Source organism: Oncorhynchus keta, unplaced genomic scaffold (genome assembly GCF_023373465.1).
Source record: "Oncorhynchus keta strain PuntledgeMale-10-30-2019 unplaced genomic scaffold, Oket_V2 Un_contig_16736_pilon_pilon, whole genome shotgun sequence".
NCBI lineage: Eukaryota > Metazoa > Chordata > Actinopteri > Salmoniformes > Salmonidae > Oncorhynchus > Oncorhynchus keta.
In genome coordinates, this window is record NW_026280087.1 from 25,251 (window position 1) to 52,373 (window position 27,123).

General features: G+C 43.8%; 1 long non-coding RNA gene and 1 pseudogene across 1 annotated transcript; one reads left to right on the top strand and one right to left on the bottom strand.

Moving 5' to 3' along the window:
• The window catches only part of LOC127919462 (cullin-associated NEDD8-dissociated protein 1-like), a 71,001-nt pseudogene that overhangs the window by 18,473 nt on the left and 25,405 nt on the right, over positions 1 to 27,123 (bottom strand).
• On the top strand, positions 9,054 to 9,999 carry LOC127919461 (uncharacterized). The gene is made up of 3 exons (XR_008103040.1): positions 9,054 to 9,079; positions 9,197 to 9,469; positions 9,935 to 9,999. It is a non-coding gene; the product is annotated as an uncharacterized LOC127919461 (long non-coding RNA).

Sequence of the window (27,123 nt, forward strand, 5' to 3'; positions counted from 1 at the left end):
CAAGGAATTGTCTGTCTCAGTAACAACATTCAGATATAGATACCATAGATCTGAAAGTCTCAGTAACTATTCAGATATAGAGCATAGCAGTCTGCCTGTCTCAGTAACAACATTCTGATAGATACCAAGCAGTCTGGTCTCAGTAACAACCAGATAAGATACCATAGCAGTCTGCCTGTCTCAGTAACAACATTCAGATATAGATACCAAGCAGTCTGCCTGTCTCAGTAACAACATTCAGATATAGATACTATAGCAGTCTGCCTGTCTCAGTAACAACATTCAGATATAGATACCATAGCAGTCTGTCTCAGTAACAACATTCAGATATAGATACCATAGCAGTCTGCCTGTCTCAGTAACAACATTCAGATATAGATACATAGCAGTCTGTCTGTCTCAGTAACAACATTCAGATATAGATACCATAGCAGTCTGCCTGTCTCACCAATAACACATTCAGATATAGATACCATAGCAGTCTGCCTGTCTCAGTAACAACATTCAGATATAGATACATAGCAGTCTGCCTGTCTCAGTAACAACATTCAGATATAGATACCTAAAGCAGTCTGTCTGTCTCAGTAATAACATTCAGATATAGATACCATAGCAGTCTGCCTGTCTCAGTAACAACATTCAGATATAGATACCATAGCAGTCTGTCTGTCTCAGTAACAACATTCAGATATAGATACTACAGCAGTCTGCCTGTCTCAGTAAAACATTCAGATATAGATACCATAGCAGTCTGCCTGTCTCAGTAACAACATTCAGATATAGATACCATAGCAGTCTGCCTGTCTCAGTAACAACATTCAGATATAGATACCATAGCAGTCTGTCTGTCTCAGTAACAACATTCAGATATAGATACCATAGCAGTCTGCCTGTCTCAGTAACAACATTCAGATATAGATACCATAGCAGTCTGCCTGTCTCAGTAACAACATTCAGATATAGATACCATAGCAGTCTGTCTGTCTCAGTAACAACATTCAGATATAGATACTTTAGCAGTCTGCCTGTCTCAGAACAACATTCAGATATGAACCATAGCAGTCTAACATCTCAGTAACAAATTCAGATATAGATACTATGCAGTCGCCTGCTCCCCACCCAGACCTAGATACAGAGCTGCCTGAGAGGATCATTCAGATATAGATAATAGCAGAAACTGTCTCAGTAACAAATTCAGATATAGATACCATGGAGTGTCATGTCTGTCTGTCTCAGTAACAAAGTCCTGAGTAAAGGGTCTGATACTTAGATGTTTTTTATTTTTATTATAGCAGTCTGCCTGTTTTATTCAGATATAGATTTATACATCTGCCTGTAAACATATTCAGATTATAGGTATTGTGATGTCATTAGGGGTATTGATGATGTCATTATCTGGGTATTGTGATGTCATTATGGGGTAGTCTGCCTGATGTCATTAGATATTGTGATGTCATTATGGGGTATTGTGATGTCATTATGGGGTATTGTGCCTGTCATTATAACAACATTGTGTAGATTGCAGTCTGCCTGGTAAAAAAGAAAGAAAAAAACATTCATCCATTTTAGAATAAGGCTGTAACATAACAACATTGGAAAAGATCAAGGGCCTGTCTGTAACAACATTTGATATAATGCCCTAGCATTTATGCTGTAATAGATCTAGCCGGAGGAGTCTGCCTGTCTCAGTTTGTCATTAGATACCATAGCAGTCTGCCTGTCTCAGTAACAACATTCAGATATAGATACCATAGCAGTCTGTCTCAGTAACAACATTCAGATATAGATACCATAGCAGTCTGTCTCAGTAACAACATTCAGATATAGATACCATAGCAGTCTGCCTGTCTCAGTAACAACATTCAGATATAGATACCATAGCAGTCTGCCTGTCTCAGTAACAACATTCAGATATAGATACCATAGCAGTCTGCCTGTCTCAGTAACAACATTCAGATATAGATACCATAGCAGTCTGCCTGTCTCAGTAACAACATTCAGATATAGATACCATAGCAGTCTGTCTCAGTAACAACATTCAGATATAGATACCATAGCAGTCTGCCTGTCTCAGTAACAACATTCAGATATAGATACCATAGCAGTCTGCCTGTCTCAGTAACAACATTCAGATATAGATACCATAGCAGTCTGCCTGTCTCAGTAACAACATTCAGATATAGATACCATAGCAGTCTGCCTGTCTCAGTAACAACATTCAGATATAGATACCATAGCAGTCTGCCTGTCTCAGTAACAACATTCAGATATAGATACCATAGCAGTCTGCCTGTCTCAGTAACAACATTCAGATATAGATACCATAGCAGTCTGCCTGTCTCAGCAACAACATTCAGATATAGATACCATAGCAGTCTGCCTGTCTCAGTAACAACATTCAGATATAGATACCATAGCAGTCTGCCTGTCTCAGTAACAACATTCAGATATAGATACCATAGCAGTCTGCCTGTCTCAGTAACAACATTCAGATATAGATACCATAGCAGTCTGTCTGTCTCAGTAACAACATTCAGATATAGATACCATAGCAGTCTGCCTGTCTCAGTAACAACATTCAGATATAGATACCATAGCAGTCTGCCTGTCTCAGTAACAACATTCAGATATAGATACCATAGCAGTCTGCCTGTCTCAGTAACAACATTCAGATATAGATACCATAGCAGTCTGCCTGTCTCAGTAACAACATTCAGATATAGATACCATAGCAGTCTGTCTCAGTAACAACATTCAGATATAGATACCATAGCAGTCTGCCTGTCTCAGTAACAACATTCAGATATAGATACCATAGCAGTCTGCCTGTCTCAGCAACAACATTCAGATATAGATACCATAGCAGTCTGCCTGTCTCAGTAACAACATTCAGATATAGATACCATAGCAGTCTGCCTGTCTCAGTAACAACATTCAGATATAGATACCATAGCAGTCTGCCTGTCTCAGTAACAACATTCAGATATAGATACCATAGCAGTCTGCCTGTCTCAGTAACAACATTCAGATATAGATACCATAGCAGTCTGCCTGTCTCAGTAACAACATTCAGATATAGATACCATAGCAGTCTGTCTCAGTAACAACATTCAGATATAGATACCATAGCAGTCTGCCTGTCTCAGTATTCAGATATAGATACCATAGCAGTCTGCCTGTCTCAGTAACAACATTCAGATATAGATACCATAGCAGTCTGCCTGTCTCAGCAACAACATTCAGATATAGATACCATAGCAGTCTGCCTGTCTCAGTAACAACATTCAGATATAGATACCATAGCAGTCTGTCTCAGTAACAACATTCAGATATAGATACCATAGCAGTCTGCCTGTCTCAGTAACAACATTCAGATATAGATACCATAGCAGTCTGTCTGTCTCAGTAACAACATTCAGATATAGATACCATAGCAGTCTGCCCGTCTCAGTAACAACATTCAGATATAGATACCATAGCAGTCTGCCTGTCTCAGTAACAACATTCAGATATAGATACCATAGCAGTAGTCAAAGAGGACAGGTTAGCAGTAGATAGCTAAGGAATAGATTACATAGTAGAGATGACACACACCTATGCAGTTTTTCAGGAGAGGGTCTATTGTCTGTGGGTGGTCTGAGATGGTGAACTTCACTGCCGTCACGACTGAGCTTCTGGCATAAGATGATCCTGGAGACAGAAACCATTCATATTTCACATCACATACCTGTAATATCATAGTAACACCCAGGTCATATTTATCACACCTGTAATATCATAGTAAATTAACACCCAGGGCATATTTCACATCACATACCTGTAATATCATAGTAAATTAACACCCAGGGCATATTTCACATCACATACCTGCAATATCATAGTAAATTAACACCCAGGGCATATTTCTTTACATGAAATGATTCATATCATGCACAATGAACCACCTGTATTTTAAATATATATATATATATACTAATATTTAAATACTAATATTTATATATATATTTAAATATTAGTATTTAAATATTAGTATATATATATATAATATTAGTATTTAAATATTATATATATATATATATATTTAAATATTAGTATTTAAATATTAGTATATATATATATATATTTAAATATTAGTATTTAAATATTAATATATATATATATATATATATATATTTAAATACTAGTATTTAAATATATATATATAAATATTAGTATTTAAATATTAGTATTTAAATATATATATAAATATTAGTATATAAATATTAGTATATATATATATATAAATATTAGTATTTAAATATTAGTATTTAAATATATATATAAATATTAGTATATAAATATTAGTATATATATATATTTATATATATATAAATATTAGTATATAAATATTAGTATATATATAAATATTAGTATATAAATATTAGTATATATATAAATATTAGTATATAAATATTAGTATATATATAATATATTTAAATATTAGTATTTAAATATTAATATATATATATATATATTAATATTTAAATACTAGTATTTAAATATATATATATAAATATTAGTATTTAAATATTAGTATTTAAAATATATATATAAATATTAGTATATAAATATTAGTATATATATATATATAAATATTAGTATTTAAATATTAGTATTTAAATATATATATATATATATATAAATATTAGTATATAAATATTAGTATATATATAAATATTAGTATATAAATATTAGTATATATATAAATATTAGTATATAAATATTAGTATATATATAAATATTATATATAAATATTAGTATATATATATATATATATATATATATATATATATATATATATATATATATATATATAGTCATATATATATATACATACATACATACATACATACATACATACATACATACATACATACATACATACATACATACATACATACATACATACATACATACATACATACATACATACATACATACATACATACATACATATTTTTTTTAAATCAGGTCTTGCCAATCAAAACGGGCCAATGGAAACCAGCATGGAGTTCCTATTCCCCACCTGAGAGCAGGTATCCTTTAAGTCGGGGCAGCAGGGTTTCTGGGTCTATGAGGGTGAGTTTCCCCAGACATTCTGCTACCACGTTCCTATTCCTCACCTGAGAGCAGGTATCCTTTAAGTCTGGGCAGCAGGGTTTCTGGGTCTATGAGGGTGAGTTTCCCCAGACATTCTGCGACCACGTTCCTGGTGCCCTCCTCGGCACACTCACAGTGCTTCAACAGCAGGGTCCATACTCCCTCGACGTAGGGTTTCAGACCCGTCACAGACGCCGAGCTGGAGAGAACAGAACAGAGACGCTATTTTGGTCACCAAGGTGAAAACCGCAACCCCGCGCAATTAGCCAGTTCAGTCATCCGACCCGGGACTTGAACCCCGCGACCTTCGGGTTCCACACCTCTAACCCGCCGGACTGTCCTACCTGATGATCTCTTTGAGTGAGTGTAGCAGCAGGTACTGCCTCTTGGGCTGTCCCGAGATCTCCCCCAGAACGAAGGGCAGGTATTCCGGCAGGTTGCCCACGGCGATGGATCCCAGGGCGTAGGATGCGGCAGACTTGACCTCTTCGGAGGAGGAAGAGAAGGCGTCCAGGATGACCGTCTTGAGCTCCGGTTGGCCGCTCAGGTCTACGTGGTGTCCCACCTACCACAGAGACATTGTGAATGAAATCCTTCACGACTGATACTAGTCATGACATCTGACACCAGCCTACTACAGTTAAACACCACTATTAGTCCCACTACCATCAAACCCACTATTAGTCCCACTACCATCAAACCCACTATTAGTCCCACTACCATCAAACCCACTATTAGTCCCACCACCATCAAACCCACTATTAGTCCCACCACCATCAAACCCACTATTAGTCCCACTACCATCAAACCCACTATTAGTCCCACTACCATCAAACCCACTATTAGTCCCACCACCATCAAACCCACTATTAGTCCCACTAGCATCAAACCCACTATTAGTCCCACCAGCATCAAACCCACTATTAGTCCCACTACCATCAAACCCACTATTAGTCCCACCACCATCAAACCCACTATTAGTCCCACTACCATCAAACCCACTATTAGTCCCACTACCATCAAACCCACTATTAGTCCCACTACCATCAAACCCACTATTAGTCCCACTACCATCAAACCCACTATTCGTCCCACTACCAGAAGCAGTAAAACTCAACATTTTGTACCCCTTTTTCTCCCCAATTTTGTGGTTTCCAATTGGTAGTTACAGTCTTGTCTCATCGCTGCAACTCCCGTACGGACTCGGGAGAGGCGAAGGTCAGGAGCCACCCTCCCGAAAACAACCACTACAAGCCGCACTGCTTCTTCACAAACCCACTAACCCCGGAAGTCCCAACTGCACCAATGTGTCAGAGAAAACACCGTACACCTGGCGTCCGGGTCACGTAGCACTGCACCCGGCCCGCCACAGGAGTCGCTAGTGCACGATGGGACAAGGACATCCCTACCGGCGAAACCCTCCCCTAACCCGGACGACCCTGGGCCGATTGTCGCCACCCCATGGGTCCCAGTATTAGTCCCACGACAGAGCCTGGACTCAAACCAGAATCTCTAGTGACACAGCTACTTAGACCACTGCGCCACTCGGGAGGCCCACAACCATAAAATGCCTTAGACATGCACAAACACCTTTTGTTTATTTGAATATTTATATTTAAAAAGTGTGACCCACCTCTCCCAGTGACAGCAGAGCCAGCAGCCTGATGGAGTCTGTCCCGAGAGTTCTTCACATCCTGGATGAACTGGCCACCACGGCAGGTCCCTCCACAAATACAAATCAAACTTTATTTAAAATGCATTAAATATAAAAAAAGCTTTAGGCAGTGATCACATTATAAAACATTATGTTAAGATAATGAACAAACAAAAATAAACAAAACAAGAGGAAATAATCAAACCAAAAATCTGAGATTGAAAAAAAACACCAAAAACAAAAAAGGCAATAAAAGTCCTTCAGGAGAACAGAACACAGGAAGGAGGTCTGAAAGTCCTTCAGGGGAACAGAACACAGGAAAAGGTCTGAATGTCCTTCAGGAGAACAGAACACAGGAATTAGTCTGAAAGTCCTTCAGGGAACAGAACACAGGAAGGAGGTCTGAATGTCCTTCAGGAGAACAGAACACAGGAAGGAGGTCTGAAAGTCCTTAGGAACAGAACACAGGAAGGAGGTCTGAATGTCCTTCAGGAGAACAGAACACAGGACGGAGGTCTGAAAGTCCTTCAGGGAACAGAACACAGGAAGGGGGTCTGAATGTCCTTCAGGGAACAGAACACAGGAAGGAGGTCTGAATGTCCTTCAGGGGAACAGAACACAGGAAGGGGGTCTGAATGTCCTTCTGGGGAACAGAACACAGGAAGGTCTGAATGTCCTTCAGGGGAACAGAACACAGGAAGGAGGTCTGAAAGTCCTTCAGGGGAACAGAACACAGGAAGGGGGTCTGAATGTCCTTCTGGGGAACAGAACACAGGAAGTCTGAATGTCCTTCAGGGGAACAGAACACAGGAAGGAGAGGTCTGAATGTCCTTCAGGGGAACAGAACACAGGAAGGGGGTCTGAATGTCCTTCTGGGGAACAGAACACAGGAAGGTCTGAATGTCCTTCAGGGGAACAGAACACAGGAAGGAGGTCTGAATGTCCTTCAGGGAACAGAACACAGGAAGGGGGTCTGAATGTCCTTCAGGGGAACAGAACACAGGAAGGGGTCTGAATGTCCTTCAGGGGAACAGAACACAGGAAGGAGGTCTGAATGTCCTTCAGGAGAACAGAACACAGGAAGGTCTGAATGTCCTTCAGGGGAACAGAACACAGGAAGGGGGTCTGAATGTCCTTCAGGGGAACAGAACACAGGAAGGAGGTCTGAATGTCCTTCAGGAGAACAGAACACAGGAAGGAGGTCTGAAAGTCCTTCAGGAGAACAGAACACAGGAAGGAGGTCTGAATGTCCTTCAGGGGAACAGAACACAGGAAGGGGGTCTGAATGTCCTTCAGGGGAACAGAACACAGGAAGGTCTGAATGTCCTTCAGGGGAACAGAACACAGGAAGGTCTGAATGTCCTTCAGGAGAACAGAACACAGGAAGGAGGTCTGAATGTCCTTCAGGAGAACAGAACACAGGAAGGAGGTCTGAAAGTCCTTCAGGGAACAGAACACAGGAAGGAGGTCTGAATGTCCTTCAGGAGAACAGAACACAGGAAGGAGGTCTGAAAGTCCTTCAGGGGAACAGAACACAGGAAGGAGGTCTGAATGTCCTTCAGGGGAACAGAACACAGGAAGGAGGTCTATTTAAAAGTCCTTCAGGGGAACAGAACACAGGAAGGAGGTCTGAATGTCCTTTCAGGAGAACAGAACACAGGAAAGGTCTGAATGTCCTTAAGGGGAACAGAACACAGGAAGGAGGTCTGAATGTCCTTCAGGAGAACAGAACACAGGAAGGAGGTCTGAATGTCCTTCAGGAGAACAGAACACAGGAAGGAGGTCTGAATGTCCTTCAGGAGAACAGAACACAGGAAGGAGGTCTGAATGTCCTTCAGGAGAACAGAACACAGGAAGGAGGTCTGAATGTCCTTCAGGGGAACAGAACACAGGAAGGAGGTCTGAATGTCCTTCAGGAGAACAGAACACAGGAAGGTCTGAATGTCCTTCAGGAGAACAGAACACGGGAAGGAGGTCTGAATGTCCTTCAGGAGAACAGAACACAGGAAGGAGGTCTGAATGTCCTTCAGGAGAACAGAACACAGGAAGGAGGTCTGAATGTCCTTCAGGAGAACAGAACACAGGAAGGAGGTCTGAATGTCCTTCAGGAGAACAGAACACAGGAAGGAGGTCTGAATGTCCTTCAGGAGAACAGAACACAGGAAGGAGGTCTGAATGTCCTTCAGGAGAACAGAACACAGGAAGGAGGTCTGAATGTCCTTCAGGAGAACAGAACACAGTAAGGAGGTCTGAATGTCCTTCAGGGGAACAGAACACAGGAAGGAGGTCTGAATGTCCTTCAGGAGAACAGAACACAGGAAGGAGGTCTGAATGTCCTTCAGGAGAACAGAACACAGGAAGGAGGTCTGAATGTCCTTCAGGAGAACAGAACACAGGAAGGAGGTCTGAATGTCCTTCAGGAGAACAGAACACAGGAAGGAGGTCTGAATGTCCTTCAGGAGAACAGAACACAGGAAGGAGGTCTGAAAGTCCTTCAGGGGAACAGAACACAGGAAGGAGGTCTGAATGTCCTTCAGGAGAACAGAACACAGGAAGGAGGTCTGAATGTCCTTCAGGGGAACAGAACACAGGAAGGAGGTCTGAATGTCCTTCAGGGGAACAGAACACAGGAAGGAGGTCTGAATGTCCTTCAGGAGAACAGAACACAGGAAGGAGGTCTGAATGTCCTTCAGGAGAACAGAACACAGGAAGGAGGTCTGAATGTCCTTCAGGAGAACAGAACACAGGAAGGAGGTCTGAATGTCCTTCAGGAGAACAGAACACAGGAAGGAGGTCTGAATGTCCTTCAGGAGAACAGAACACAGGAAGGAGGTCTGAATGTCCTTCAGAACAGAACACAGGAAGGAGGTCTGAATGTCCTTCAGGAGAACAGAACACAGGAAGGAGGTCTGAATGTCCTTCAGGAGAACAGAACACAGGAAGGAGGTCTGAATGTCCTTCAGGAGAACAGAACACAGGAAGGAGGTCTGAATGTCCTTCAGGGGAACAGAACACAGGAAGGAGGTCTGAATGTCCTTCAGGGGAACAGAACACAGGAAGGAGGTCTGAATGTCCTTCAGGGGAACAGAACACAGGAAGGAGGTCTGAATGTCCTTCAGGGGAACAGAACACAGGAAGGAGGTCTGAATGTCCTTCAGGGGAACAGAACACAGGAAGGAGGTCTGAATGTCCTTCAGGAGAACAGAACACAGGAAGGAGGTCTGAAGGTCCTTCAGGAGAACAAAACACAGGAAGGAGGTCTGAAAGTCCAGAACACAGGAAGGAGGTCTGAATGTCCTTCAGGGAACAAAACACAGGAAGGAGGTCTGAATGTCCTTCAGGAGAACAGAACACAGGAAGGAGGTCTGAATGTCCTTCAGGAGAACAGAACACAGGAAGGAGGTCTGAATGTCCTTCAGGAGAACAGAACACAGGAAGGAGGTCTGAAAGTCCAGAACACAGGAAGGAGGTCTGAAAGTCCAGAACACAGGAAGGAGGTCTGAATGTCCTTCAGGAGAACAGAACACAGGAAGGAGGTCTGAAAGTCCAGAACACAGGAAGGAGGTCTGAATGTCCTTCAGGAGAACAGAACACAGGAAGGAGGTCTGAAAGTCCAGAACACAGGAAGGAGGTCTGAATGTCCTTCAGGAGAACAAAACACAGGAAGGAGGTCTGAAAGTCCTTCAGGAGAACAAAACACAGGAAGGAGGTCTGAAAGTCCAGAACACAGGAAGGAGGTCCAGGAGAACATAAATACAAACATAACACAGGAAGTATGTCTAAAGGTCAGCAGAACAGTGAACCTACATCAGGACAGGCCGGGTCACCCACACAGAGCGATGGAGTAGTAGGACTGTTTGTGCAGTTAAAACTCTGGGCAGACTGGACCGGTCAGCATACAGCAGGTCCATGTAACCCAGAGAGGATGTCCCTGTACCCACCAGAGCCTGGGAGAGGACACAGTAAAACAGCTTTTAATTACAACCCTAACCCAGAGAGGATGTCCCTGTACCCACCAGAGCCTGGGAGAGGACACAGTAAAACAGCTTTTAATTACAACCCTAACCCAGAGAGGATGTCCCTGTACCCACCAGAGCCTGGGAGAGGACACAGTAAAACAGCTTTTAATACAACCCTAACCCAGAGAGGATGTCCCTGTACCCACCAGAGCCTGGGAGAGGACACAGTAAAACAGCTTTTAATTACAACCCTAACCCAGAGAGGATGTCCCGGTACCCACCAGAGCCTGGGAGAGGACACAGTAAAACAGCTTTTAATTACAACCCTAACCCAGAGAGGATGTCCCTGTACCCACCAGAGCCTGGGAGAGGACACAGTAAAACAGCTTTTAATACAACCCTAACCCAGAGAGGATGTCCCTGTACCCACCAGAGCCTGGGAGAGGACACAGTAAAACAGCTTTTAATTACAACCCTAACCCAGAGAGGATGTCCCTGTACCCACCAGAGCCTGGGAGAGGACACAGTAAAACAGCTTTTAATTACAACCCTAACCCAGAGAGGATGTCCCTGTACCCACCAGAGCCTGGGAGAGGACACAGTAAAACAGCTTTTAATTACAACCCTAACCCAGAGAGGATGTCCCTGTACCCACCAGAGCCTGGGAGAGGACACAGTAAAACAGCTTTTAATACAACCCTAACCCAGAGAGGATGTCCCTGTACCCACCAGAGCCTGGGAGAGGACACAGTAAAACAGCTTTTAATTACAACCCTAACCCAGAGAGGATGTCCCTGTACCCACCAGAGCCTGGGAGAGGACACAGTAAAACAGCTTTTAATACAACCCTAACCCAGAGAGGATGTCCCTGTACCCACCAGAGCCTGGGAGAGGACACAGTAAAACAGCTTTTAATTACAACCCTAACCCAGAGAGGATGTCCCTGTACCCACCAGAGCCTGGGAGAGGACACAGTAAAACAGCTTTTAATTACAACCCTAACCCAGAGAGGATGTCCCTGTACCCACCAGAGCCTGGGAGAGGACACAGTAACACAGCTTTTAATTACAACCCTAACCCAGAGAGGATGTCCCTGTACCCACCAGAGCCTGGGAGAGGACACAGTAAAACAGCTTTTAATACAACCCTAACCCAGAGAGGATGTCCCTGTACCCACCAGAGCCTGGGAGAGGACACAGTAAAACAGCTTTTAATTACAACCCTAACCCAGAGAGGATGTCCCTGTACCCACCAGAGCCTGGGAGAGGACACAGTAAAACAGCTTTTAATTACAACCCTAACCCAGAGAGGATGTCCCTGTACCCACCAGAGCCTGGGAGAGGACACAGTAAAACAGCTTTTAATTACAACCCTAACCCAGAGAGGATGTCCCTGTACCCACCAGAGCCTGGGAACAGAATGAACAGTAAAAACAGTTTTAATTAAAACCCTATCCCAGAGAGGATGTCCCTGTACCCACCAGAGCCTCTAAGAGGACACAGTAAAACAGCTTTTAATTACAACCCTAACAGAGACCCTAATGTCCCTGATCATCTACTAGGGACTGGGAGAGGACACAGTAAAACAGACCATCTATTTAAACAACCCTATCATCTACCAGGGAAGTAGACCTGTCCCTGATCATCCTAGGGACAAAGAGACCCTAAACCAGATCATGAACAGTGACAATTTGAGAATCTAAAACCTGATCTTCTACTAGGGACAAAGTAGGCCCTAACTACCTGATCATCTACTAGGGACAAAGTAGGCCCTAACTACCTGATCATCTACTAGGGACAAAGTAGATCTAACTACCTGATCATCTACTAGGGACAAAGTAGACCCTAACTTCCTGATCATCTACTAGGGACAAAGTAGGCCTAACTACCTGATCATCTTTCAGCTGATTTTACAAGCGGTTCTCAAACTATTTTACAAACACAGTACCTCAATTGAACTCATCCACCCTCTGTCCTAGACGTTTAGATATCATTCCCTTATCTGTTCAAACTGGAACTGGTAACCATATATACCTGGAAGAACTCTAGCATGGCACTGAGGGCCCCTCCCTGCAGCAGAGGAGACCTGACCAGAGAGATGAGCTCCGAGAGGATGGACGACCCCCCGATCTTAGCCAGGGAGAGAGGGTGGACCCGGGCCAGGGTGGTCAGGAAGCTGATGACCATCTGGGACACGTGCATGTCGCTCTCGCTGATCAGCGGAGGCAGCTCGGCCAGCACCGCGTCGATCATGGCCGGAGTCACGCTGTCGCTGTAGTTCTTCACCAGGATGTCCAGCGCGGCCAGGGTGCTCAGTTTCAGCGCCCGCTGGTTCTTACGCAGGAACGACGCCAGGATGGGCACCGCCTCGTCGAGGATAGGTCGAAGGTCGATCTTCAACGTGGAGCCTGTGATTAGGGAGGAGAGCAAGTATGAAAAGTACACACACACTTATCTAGCAGGGAAACTGATTTATTAGTAAACAAATTGTTAAGCCATTAAGACCAGCCCTCGACAGATTCTGAAAATTTGCCATATGGACTTCTCAACATCATCCCCTCCCGACCTGCGATGAGCGTGAGGGCCTTGACCGTCGTCAGTCTGGTAATCTCATTCTTCAGTCGCTCCAGGAAGATGTGCAGCGTCCCAGGGAGGTCGTCCCCCAGGCTGTCTCCTAGGTTACAGATGATCTGACCCATACAGGAAATGGCCCTCTCTTTCACTTCCTGGTCGATGTCGGCGGCCTTGAGGCGTTTGATGGTGCAGGTGAAGAGGTCAGTGATGTAGGGAGAAGCATCGAAGGTGTTCCTCTCCGGCTGGTCCAGAGGTCTGAGAAGTTTCACATTGACCAAAGATTCATTGTGGGCCACGAGGTTGCAGCAGATTAAAACAGAATTTAAAAAAAAATAAACGTACAGACGGAATGAAAAAAACAGCAACACTCACCTGAAGTTACCTCTGGTAAACCGTGTAGTTATTCTACTGAACAAGAGAACACATCAATACACGTGTATTATTACAATAGATAACCTTACCTGATGACCTTGACCAGCTGTTGGCTGACCAGCAGGGCCTCAGAGGTGATCTTATAGAAGGGGTCTCCTACACACGCCACCACGGGCGGCACCAGGGCCTGCGGAGGGCAAAGGTTAGACAAGTTTATTCAAGTGTCACTTCACAATTGACAGATAAATAAAACATTGTGGGTGGACCCCCTCAGTGAGAGTTCTGAGACTATTTCAAGAGCACTGATGATCCATGATATGATCAACATCAGTCCTATTACCCCACCTGGACATGAGGGTGGAAGACTTGGGGCTGGTGGTTACACAGGACCACATACAGACAGGACAGGGCATCGATCTTCAGGTTGGACGAGCTGGACTTGTCGTTGAGAGAGAAGATGATTCCTGTTAGGAGAGAGAGAGAGAGAGAGAGAGAGGAGATTAGGTTAGTTTAGTCAATATGCACATTGGAGGGTGCAGATTAAGTCTATTCCTAGACTCGTTCCTCCATTGAAAGTGCGTTTTAGTCCAGGACTGGGTGGAACGTGTGTCCGGGAAACTGGCCCAATGAATTAGAATATTAAAAGGAACGAGTCTAGGAGGTGCTGGTGAGGTCAGAAACCTGAACAGTGTTTCAGGGAACAGAAAATAAAACAGAGAGCTTTTTTACTAAAAATAAAAAGGTTCCCGGTGAGAGAGAGTCAATACGCCCGGGGAAGGTTCCCAGTGAGAGAGAGTCAATACGACCAGGGGAAAGGTTCCCGGTGAGAGAGAGTCAATACGACCAGGGAAGGTTCCCAGTGAGAGAGAGTCATACGACCGGGGAAGGTTCCCGGTGAGAGAGAGTCAATACGACCAGGGAAGGTTCCCAGTGAGAGAGAGTCAATACGACCGGGGGAAGGTTCCCAGTGAGAGAGTCAATACGACCGGGGGAAGGTTCCCAGTGAGAGAGAGTCAATACGACCAGGGAAAGGTTCCCGGTGAGAGAGAGTCAATACGACCAGGGAAAGGTTCCCGGTGAGAGAGAGTCAATACGACCAGAGGAAAGGTTCCCAGTGAGAGAGAGTCAATACGACCAGGGGAAAGGTTCCCGTGAGAGAGAGAGTCAATACGACCAGGGAAAGGTTCCCGGTGAGAGAGTCAATACGACCAGGGGAAGGTTCGACCAGGGAAAGTGAGAGAGAGTCAATACGACCAGGGAAAGGTTCCCAGTGAGAGAGAGTCAATAGGACCAGGGGAAAGGTTCCCAGTCAATGCGACCAGGGGAGAGAGAGTCAATACGACCAGGGAAAGGTTCCCAGTGAGAGAGAGTCAATACGACCAGGGGAAGGTTCCCAGTGAGAGAGAGTCAATACGACCAGGGAAGGTTCCCAGTGAGAGAGAGTCAATACGACCAGGGAAGGTTCCCAGTGAGAGAGAGTCAATACGACCAGGGAAAGGTTCCCAGTGAGAGAGTCAATTCCCAGTGAGAGAGAGTCAATACGACCAGGGAAAGGTTCCCAGTGAGAGAGAGTCAATACGACCAGGGGAAGGTTCCCAGTGAGAGAGAGTCAATACGACCAGGGGAAAGGTTCCCAGTGAGAGAGAGTCAATACGACCAGGGAAAGGTTCCCAGTGAGAGAGAGTCAATACGACCAGGGAAGGTTCCCAGTGAGAGAGAGTCAATACGACCAGGGAAAGGTTCCCAGTGAGAGAGAGTCAATACGACCAGGGGAAGGTTCCCGGTGAGAGAGAGTCAATACGACCCAGGGGAAAGGTTCCCGGTGAGAGAGAGTCAATACGACCAGGGGAAGGTTCCCAGTGAGAGAGAGTCAATACGACCGGGGGAAGGTTCCCAGTGAGAGAGAGTCAATACGACCAGGGGAAGGTTCCCGGTGAGAGAGAGTCAATACGACCGGGGAAAGGTTCCCAGTGAGAGAGAGTCAATACGACCAGGGAAGGTTCCCAGTGAGAGAGAGTCAATACGACCGGGGAAAGGTTCCCAGTGAGAGAGAGTCAATACGACCAGGGAAAGGTTCCCAGTGAGAGAGAGTCAATACGACCAGGGGAAAGGTTCCCAGTGAGAGAGTCAATACGACCAGGGGAAAGGTTCCCAGTGAGAGAGAGTCAATACGACCAGGGAAAGGTTCCCAGTGAGAGAGAGTCAATACGACAGGGAAAGGTTCCCAGTGAGAGGAGTCAATACGACCAGGGAAAGGTTCCCAGTGAGAGAGTCAATACGACCAGGGGAAAGGTTCCCCAGGAGAGAGAGTTCCCAGGGAAAGGTGAGAGAGAGTCAATACGACCAGGGAAGGTTCCCAGTGAGAGAGTCAATGCGACCAGGGGAAGGTTCCCAGTGAGAGAGTCAATACGACCAGGGAAGGTTCCCAGTGAGAGAGAGTCAATACGACCAGGGAAAGGTTCCCAGTGAGAGAGAGTCAATACGACCAGGGAAGGTTTCCGGTGAGAGAGAGTCAATACGACCAGGGAAGGTTTCCAGTGAGAGAGTCAATCGACCAGGGGAAGGTTCCCAGTGAGAGAGTCAATACGGCCGGGGAAGGTTCCCAGTGAGAGAGTCAATACGACCGGGGAAGGTTCCCAGTGAGAGAGAGTCAATACGACCGGGGGAAGGTTCCCAGTGAGAGAGAGTCAGACGACCGGGGAAGGTTCCCAGTGAGAGAGAGTCAATACGACCAGGGAAGGTTCCCAGTGAGAGAGAGTCAATACGACCAGGGGAAAGGTTCCCAGTGAGAGAGTGTACGACCGGGGAAGGTTCCCAGTGAGAGAGTCAAACGACCGGGGAAAGGTTCCCAGTGAGAGAGTCAATACGACCAGGGGAAGGTTCCCAGTGAGAGAGAGTCAATACGACCAGGGGAAGGTTCCCAGTGAGAGAGTCATTACGACCGGGGAAGGTTCCCAGTGAGAGAGAGTGCGACGACCGGGGAACATTCCCAGTGAGTCAAAAAAAGGTCATTTAGAAAGGACAGAACAAGTTATTAAATCTTCTCTGTTGCCTGTCGACATATGCCATTTTCCTCTGAACCAGCCGCGATAAATCACCTGTGTTTGTCTAAAGGGAAAGACACTATGGCTGCAGCCAGCAATAACAACATGCAAAACTACCACTCTTATCTAATCCTCTAGGGTCCCAAGAAACAAAGAGATCTTCTGTTGAATCTGACAATTAATCTTAATGGTTGTACAGTCAATCTCAAATAAAACTGTGAAGGACCTCGGTGTTACTCTGGACCCTGATCTCTCTTTTGACGAACATATCAAGGACAGCCTTTTTTCCATCTACGTAACATTGCAAAAATCAGAAACTTTCTGTCCAAAAATGATGCAGAAAAATTAATCCATGCTTTTGTTACTTCTAGGTTAGACTACTGCAATGCTCTACTTTCTGGCTACCCGGATAAAGCACTAAATAAACTTCAGTTAGTGCTAAATACGGCTGCTAGAATCCTGACTAGAACCAAAAAATTTGATCATATTACTCCAGTGCTAGCCTCCCTAGGCGGGCTTCCTGTCAAAGCAAGGGCTGATTTCAAGGTTTTACTGCTAACCTACAAAGCATTACATGGGCTTGCTCCTACCTATCACTTTGACTTGGTCCTGCCCTACATACCTACACGTACGCTACGGTCACAAGACGTAGGCCTCCTAATTGTCCCTAGAATTTCTAAGCAAACAGCTGGAGGCAGGGCTTTCTCCTATAAAGCTCCATTTTTATGGAACGGTCTGCCTACCCATGTGAGACACAGACTCGGTCTCAACCTTTAAGTCTTTACTGAAGACTCATCTCTTCAGTGGGTCATATGATTGAGTGTAGTCTGGCCCAGGAGTGTGAAGGTGAACGGAAAGGCTCTGGAGCAACGAACCGCCCTTGCTGTCTCTGCCTGGCCGGTTCCCCTCTCTCCACTGGGATTCGCTGCCTCTAACCCTATAACAGGAGCTGAGTCACTGGCTTAATAGGGCTCTTTCATACAGTCAGTAGGAGGGGTGCGTCACTTGAGTGGGTTGAGTCACTGATGTGATCTTCCTATCTGGGTTGGCGCCCCCCCCCCCCCTTGGGTGAACATGGAGGAGATCTTTGTGGGCTATACTCGGCCTTGTCTCAGGATTGTAAGTTGGTGGTTGAAGATATCCCTCTAGTGGTGTGGGGGCTGTGCTTTGGCAAAGTGGGTGGGGTTATATCCTTCCTGTTTGGCCCTGTTCTGGGGGTATCATCGGATGGGGCCACAGTGTCTCCTGACCCCTCCTGTCTCAGCCTCCAGTATTTATGCTGCAGTAGTTATGTGTCGGGGTGCTAGGGTCAGTTTGTTATATCTGGAGTACTCCTCTAGGGTAACACGTTGACTAGGTCAAATATCATCTATCTATTCCTCTAGGGTAACACGTTGACTGGGTCAAATAATTCACTTTCTACTCCAGCATATTTCCTGTCAACTCAATAACTCTCATTCCACTAAGACGTGAAAGGCATTTAATGTCATAGTTTCATAAGAACCAAAAACAGTCTGAGTCAGTCAGCCTCCGTCAGAGAGAGAGTGACCTCCAGACCAGATGGATGAGGCCGGAGAACAATCTACCCATGACGGGAGCTTTGTTCCTGGGACCAGCACAGAGATGTTGGGTGAGAGCCCAGGCTGGCCCGGGGTAAAGTCTGGCAGGTGAGATCAGAATCTCGGGGTGCCAACTACTGCCATTGTGCCCTTGAGCAAGAGATGCTCCAGGGCAAATGTAGCTCTGTAGCTATTCCAACGCTGCTTCCAGCCTCGTGTGTGTGTGTGTGTGTGTGTGTATCTATGTGTGTGTGTGTGTGTGTCAAATATGTGTCTATTGGCCTGGGGGACAAATTTCAGATTCACATTCAGTATAACCATCTAGTAACAGTCAGACCCCCTTTGCATCCAGAACAGCCTGAATTCTTCAGGGCACTGAAACATTGCTCAAATTGGTGTTTTTCCATTCTTCAATTGTCCAGTGTTGGTGATGGCCTGCCCAATGGAGCAGCTTCTTCTTGTTTTTAGCTCATAGGAACCCAGGGTGGTCGTCTGCTGCAATAGCCAATCGGTGACAAGGACCGACACGTTGTGAGTTCTGAGCCGTTATTTGCCTGTTTGTGTTCCACCTGTTAGCTTGCATGATTCTTGTAATCCTCCTTGGACATCTCATCAACGAGGTGTTTCCCACCCACAGGACTGCCGCTGACTGGATGCTAGTGTTTGTCGCACCGTTCTCTGTAAACCCTAGACACTGTCGTGCGTGAAAACTCCAGGAGGCCGTTTGAGATACTAGAACCGCCACACCGTAGGTTATTCTAACGGAACAGTAACTGAATGCCCTGATGCCTGTGTGCTTTATATGGTAGGTTACCCATTCTAATGGAACAGTAACTGAATGCCTCGATGCCTGTGTGCTTTATATAGCAGGTTACCCATTCTAATGGAACAGTAACTGAATGCCTCAAATGCCTGCCTGTTTTATATAGTAGGTTACCCATTCTAATGGAACAGTAACTGAATGCCCTGATGCCTGTGTGCTTTATATAGTAGGTTACCCATTCTAATGGAACAGTAACTGAATGCCTCGATGCCTGTGTGCTTTATATAGTAGGTTACCCATTCTAATGGAACAGTAACTGAATGCCTCGATGCCTGTGTGCTTTATATAGTAGGTTACCCATTCTAATGGAACGGTAACTGAATGCCCTGATGCCTGTGTGCTTTATATAGTAGGTTACCCATTCTAATGGAACAGTAACTGAATGCCTCGATGCCTGCCTGCTTTATATAGTAGGTTACCCATTCTAATGGAACAGTAACTGAATGCCTCGATGCCTGTGTGTTTTATATAGTAGGTTACCCATTCTAATGGAACGGTAACTGAATGCCTCGATGCCTGTGTGCTTTATATAGTAGGTTACCCATTCTAATGGAACAGTAACTGAATGCCTTGATGCCTGTGTGCTTTATATAGTAGGTTACCCATTCTAATGGAACGGTAACTGAATGCCTTAACCTGCCTGCTTTATATAGCAGGTTACCCATTCTAATGGAACAGTAACTGAATGCCTCGATGCCTGCCTGGTTTATATAGTAGGTTACCCATTCTAATGGAACAGTAACTGAATGCCTTAACCTGCCTGCTTTATATAGCAGGTTACCCATTCTAATGGAACAGTAACTGAATGCCTCGATGCCTGCCTGCTTTATATAGTAGGTTACCCATTCTAATGGAACAGTAACTGAATGCCTCGATACCTGTGTGCTTTATATAGTAGGTTACCCATTCTAATGGAACGGTAACTGAATGCCCTGATGCCTGTGTGCTTTATATAGCAAGTTACCCATTCTAATGGAACAGTAACTGAATGCCTCGATGCCTGTGTGCTTTATATAGTAGGTTACCCATTCTAATGGAACAGTAACTCAAATCAAAATCAAGTCAAATGTATTTATATAGCCCTTCGTACATCAGCTGATATCTCAAAGTGCTGTACAGAAACCCAGCCTAAAACCCCAAACAGCAAGCAACGCAGGTGTAGAAGCATAACTGGATGCCTGTGTGCTTTATATAGTAGGTTACCCATTCTAATGTAACAGTAACTGAATGCCTCGATGCCTGTGTGTTTTATATAGCAGGTTACCCATTCTAATGGAACAGTAACTGAATGTCTTGATGCCTGTCTGCTTTATATAGGAAGCCACGGCCACATGACTCACTGTCTGTAAAAGCAAAACATTTTTATGAACGGGGTGGTGTAGCTAATAAACTTGCCACTGAGTGCAAGTTATATTGTACATAACTGGTACGAGGACAGGGATATGTTGTGTGAGGTCTCCAGGGTTAGGGTAGTATCCTACCTGGTACGAGGACAGGGATATGTTGTGCGAGGGCTCCAGGGTTAGGGTAGTATCCTACCTGGTACGAGGACAGGGATATGTTGTGTGAGGTCTCCAGGGTTAGGGTAGTATCCTACCTGGTACGAGGACAGGGATATGTTGTGCGAGGGCTCCAGGGTTAGGGTAGTCTCCTACCTGGTACGAGGACAGTGATATGTGGTGCGAGTGCTCCAGGGTTAGGGTAGTATCCTACCTGGTACGAGGACAGGGATATGTTGTGCGAGGGCTCCAGGGTTAGGGTAGTATCCTACCTGGTACGAGGACAGGGATATGTTGTGTGAGGGCTCCAGGGTTAGGGTAGTATCCTACCTGGTACGAGGACAGGGATATGTTGTGTGAGGGCTCCAGGGTTAGGGTAGTATCCTACCTGGTACGAGGACAGGGATATGCTGTGTGAGGGCTCCAGGGTTAGGGTAGTATCCTACCTGGTACGAGGACAGGGATATGTTGTGCGAGGGCTCCAGGGTTAGGGTAGTATCCTACCTGGTACGAGGACAGGGATATGCTGTGTGAGGGCTCCAGGGTTAGGGTAGTATCCTACCTGGTACGAGGACAGGGATATGTTGTGTGAGGGCTCCAGGGTTAGGGTAGTATCCTACCTGGTACGAGGACAGGGATATGTTGTGTGAGGGCTCCAGGGTTAGGGTAGTATCCTACCTGGTACGAGGACAGGGATATGTTGTGTGAGGGCTCCAGGGTTAGGGTAGTATCCTACCTGGTACGAGGACAGGGATATGTTGTGTGAGGGCTCCAGGGTTAGGGTAGTATCCTACCTGGTACGAGGACAGGGATATGTTGTGTGAGGGCTCCAGGGTTAGGGTAGTATCCTACCTGGTACGAGGACAGGGATATGTTGTGTGAGGGCTCCAGGGTTGGGTAGTATCCTACCTGGTACGAGGACAGTGATATGTTGTGTGAGGGCTCCAGGGTTAGGGTAGGGTTAGGGTAGTATCCCACCTGGTACGAGGACAGGGATATGTTGTGTGAGGGCTCCAGGGTTAGGGTAGTATCCTACCTGGTACGAGGACAGTGATATGTTGTGTGAGGGCTCCAGGGTTAGGGTAGTATCCTACCTGGTACGAGGACAGGGATATGTTGTGTGAGGGCTCCAGGGTTAGGGTAGTATCCTACCTGGTACGAGGACAGTGATATGTTGTGTGAGGGCTCCAGGGTTAGGGTAGTATCCTACCTGGTACGAGGACAGTGATATGTTGTGTGAGGGCTCCAGGGTTAGGGTAGGGTTAGGGTAGTATCCTACCTGGTACGAGGACAGGGATATGTTGTGTGAGGGCTCCAGGGTTAGGGTAGTCTCCTACCTGGTACGAGGACACGGATATGTTGTGAGGGCTCCAGGGTTAGGGTAGTATCCTACCTGGTACGAGGACAGGGATATGTTGTGTGAGGGCTCCAGGGTTAGGGTAGTATCCTACCTGGTACGAGGACAGGGATATGTGGTGTGAGGGCTCCAGGGTTAGGGTAGGGTTAGGGTAGTATCCTACCTGGTACGAGGACAGGGATATGTTGTGTGAGGGCTCCAGGGTTAGGGTAGGGTATTATCCTACCTGGTACGAGGACAGGGATATGTTGTGTGAGGGCTCCAGGGTTAGGGTAGTATCCTACCTGGTACGAGGACAGGGATATGTTGTGTGAGCGCTCCAGGGTTAGGGTAGTATCCTACCTGGTACGAGGACAGGGATATGTTGTGTGAGGGCTCCAGGGTTAGGGTAGTATCCTACCTGGTACGAGGACAGGGATATGTTGTGTGAGGGCTCCAGGCAGCACGTTGACCAGCTCCGTCAGCATGTTGAAGCAGCACTGTCTTGTCTTGACACTTTTCTCCTTCATCTGCTTATGCAGGGCCTTAACGATCATTGGCACCTGCAGCAGCACCCGGTGGGAGGGAGAAATATCAGACATACCACTGACTAATACACACAGACTAATACACACAGACTAATACACACAGACTAATACACACAGACTAATACACACTGACTAATACACACTGACTAATACACACTGACTAATACACACTGACTAATACACACTGACTAATACACACAGACTAATACACACAGACTAATACACACAGACTAATACACACTGACTAATACACACAGACTAATACTGACTAATACACACAGACTAATACACACAGACTAATACTGACTAATACACACAGACTAATACACACAGACTAATACACACTGACTAATACACACTGACTAATACACACTGACTAATACACACTGACTAATACACACTGACTAATACACACTGACTAATACACACAGACTAATACACACAGACTAATACACACTGACTAATACACACAGACTAATACTGACTAATACACACAGACTAATACTGACTAATACACACAGACTAATACACACAGACTAATACTGACTAATACACACAGACTAATACACACAGACTAATACACACTTACTAATACACACTGACTAATACACACTGACTAATACACACAGACTAATACTGACTAATACACACTGACTAATACTGACTAATACACACAGACTAATACACACAGACTAATACACACAGACTAATACAGACTAATACACACAGACTAATACACACAGACTAATACACACAGACTAATACACACAGACTAATACACACAGACTAATACTGACTAATACACACAGACTAATACTGACTAATACACACAGACTAATACTGACTAATACACACAGACTAATACTGACTAATACACACAGACTAATACTGACTAATACACACAGACTAATACTGACTAATACACACAGACTAATACTGACTAATACACACAGACTAATACTGACTAATACACACTGACTAATACACACAGACTAATACACACAGACTAATACACACAGACTAATACACACAGACTAATACACACAGACTAATACACACTGACTAATACACACTGACTAATACACACTGACTAATACACACTGACTAATACACACAGACTAATACTGACTAATACACACAGACTAATACACACAGACTAATACACACAGACTAATACACACAGACTAATACACACAGACTAATACACACAGACTAATACACACAGACTAATACACACAGACTAATACACACAGACTAATACTGACTAATACACACAGACTAATACTGACTAATACACACAGACTAATACTGACTAATACACACAGACTAATACTGACTAATACACACAGACTAATACTGACTAATACACACAGACTAATACTGACTAATACACACTGACTAATACACACAGACTAATACTGACTAATACACACAGACTAATACTGACTAATACACACAGACTAATACACACAGACTAATACTGACTAATACACACAGACTAATACACACAGACTAATACTGACTAATACACAGACTAATACACACTGACTAATACACACAGACTAATACACACAGACTAATACACACAGACTAATACACACAGACTAATACACACAGACTAATACACACAGACTAATACACACAGACTAATACTGACTAATACACACAGACTAATACTGACTAATACACACAGACTAATACTGACTAATACACACAGACTAATACTGACTAATACACACAGACTAATACACACAGACTAATACACACAGACTAATACACACAGACTAATACACACAGACTAATACACACAGACTAATACACACAGACTAATACACACAGACTAATACACACAGACTAATACACACTGACTAATACACACAGACTAATACACACAGACTAATACACACAGACTAATACAGACTAATACACACAGACTAATACTGACTAATACACACAGACTAATACTGACTAATACACACTGACTAATACACACAGACTAATACACACAGACTAATACACACAGACTAATACACACTGACTAATACACACAGACTAATACACACTGACTAATACACACAGACTAATACTGACTAATACACACAGACTAATACTGACTAATACACACAGACTAATACTGACTAATACACACAGACTAATACACACTGACTAATACTGACTAATACACACAGACTAATACACACTGACTAATACACACAGACTAATACACACTGACTAATACACACAGACTAATACACACAGACTAATACACACAGACTAATACACACAGACTAATACACACAGACTAATACACACAGACTAATACTGACTAATACACACAGACTAATACTGACTAATACACACAGACTAATACTGACTAATACACACAGACTAATACACACAGACTAATACACACAGACTAATACACACAGACTAATACACACAGACTAATACACACAGACTAATACACACAGACTAATACACACAGACTAATACACACAGACTAATACACACAGACTAATACACACTGACTAATACACACTGACTAATACACACAGACTAATACACACAGACTAATACACACAGACTAATACAGACTAATACACACAGACTAATACTGACTAATACACACAGACTAATACTGACTAATACACACAGACTAATACTGACTAATACACACTGACTAATACACACTGACTAATACACACAGACTAATACTGACTAATACACACAGACTAATACTGACTAATACACACAGACTAATACACACAGACTAATACTGACTAATACACACAGACTAATACACACAGACTAATACACACAGACTAATACACACTGACTAATACACACTGACTAATACACACTGACTAATACACACTGACTAATACACACTGACTAATACACACTGACTAATACTGACTAATACACACAGACTAATACTGACTAATACACACAGACTAATACTGACTAATACACACAGACTAATACTGACTAATACACACAGACTAATACACACAGACTAATACACACTGACTAATACACACAGACTAATACTGACTAATACACACAGACTAATACTGACTAATACACACAGACTAATACACACAGACTAATACTGACTAATACACACAGACTAATACACACAGACTAATACACACAGACTAATACAGACTAATACACACAGACTAATACTGACTAATACACACTGACTAATACACACAGACTAATACTGACTAATACACACTGACTAATACACACAGACTAATACTGACTAATACACACTGACTAATACACACAGACTAATACTGACTAATACACACAGACTAATACTGACTAATACACACAGACTAATACTGACTAATACACACAGACTAATACTGACTAATACACAGACTAATACACACAGACTAATACACACAGACTAATACACACAGACTAATACACACAGACTAATACACACAGACTAATACACACTGACTAATACACACTGACTAATACACACTGACTAATACTGACTAATACACACTGACTAATACACACTGACTAATACTGACTAATACACACAGACTAATACACACAGACTAATACACACAGACTAATACTGACTAATACACACAGACTAATACACACAGACTAATACTGACTAATACTGACTAATACACACAGACTAATACACACAGACTAATACACACAGACTAATACACACAGACTAATACACACAGACTAATACACACAGACTAATACACACAGACTAATACACACAGACTAATACACACAGACTAATACACACAGACTAATACACACAGACTAATACACACAGACTAATACACACAGACTAATACACACAGACTAATACACACAGACTAATACACACAGACTAATACACACAGACTAATACACACAGACTAATACACACAGACTAATACACACAGACTAATACACACAGACTAATACACACAGACTAATACACACAGACTAATACACACAGACTAATACACACAGACTAATACACACAGACTAATACACACAGACTAATACACACAGACTAATACACACAGACTAATACACACAGACTAATACACACAGACTAATACACACAGACTAATACACACAGACTAATACACACAGACTAATACACACAGACTAATACACACAGACTAATACACACAGACTAATACACACAGACTAATACACACAGACTAATACACACAGACTAATACACACAGACTAATACACACAGACTAATACACACAGACTAATACACACAGACTAATACACACAGACTAATACACACAGACTAATACACACAGACTAATACACACAGACTAATACACACAGACTAATACACACAGACTAATACACACAGACTAATACACACAGACTAATACACACAGACTAATACACACAGACTAATACACACTGACTAATACACACTGACTAATACACACTGACTAATACACACTGACTAATACACACTGACTAATACACACTGACTAATACACACTGACTAATACACACTGACTAATACACACTGACTAATACACACTGACTAATACACACTGACTAATACACACTGACTAATACACACTGACTAATACACACTGACTAATACACACAGAC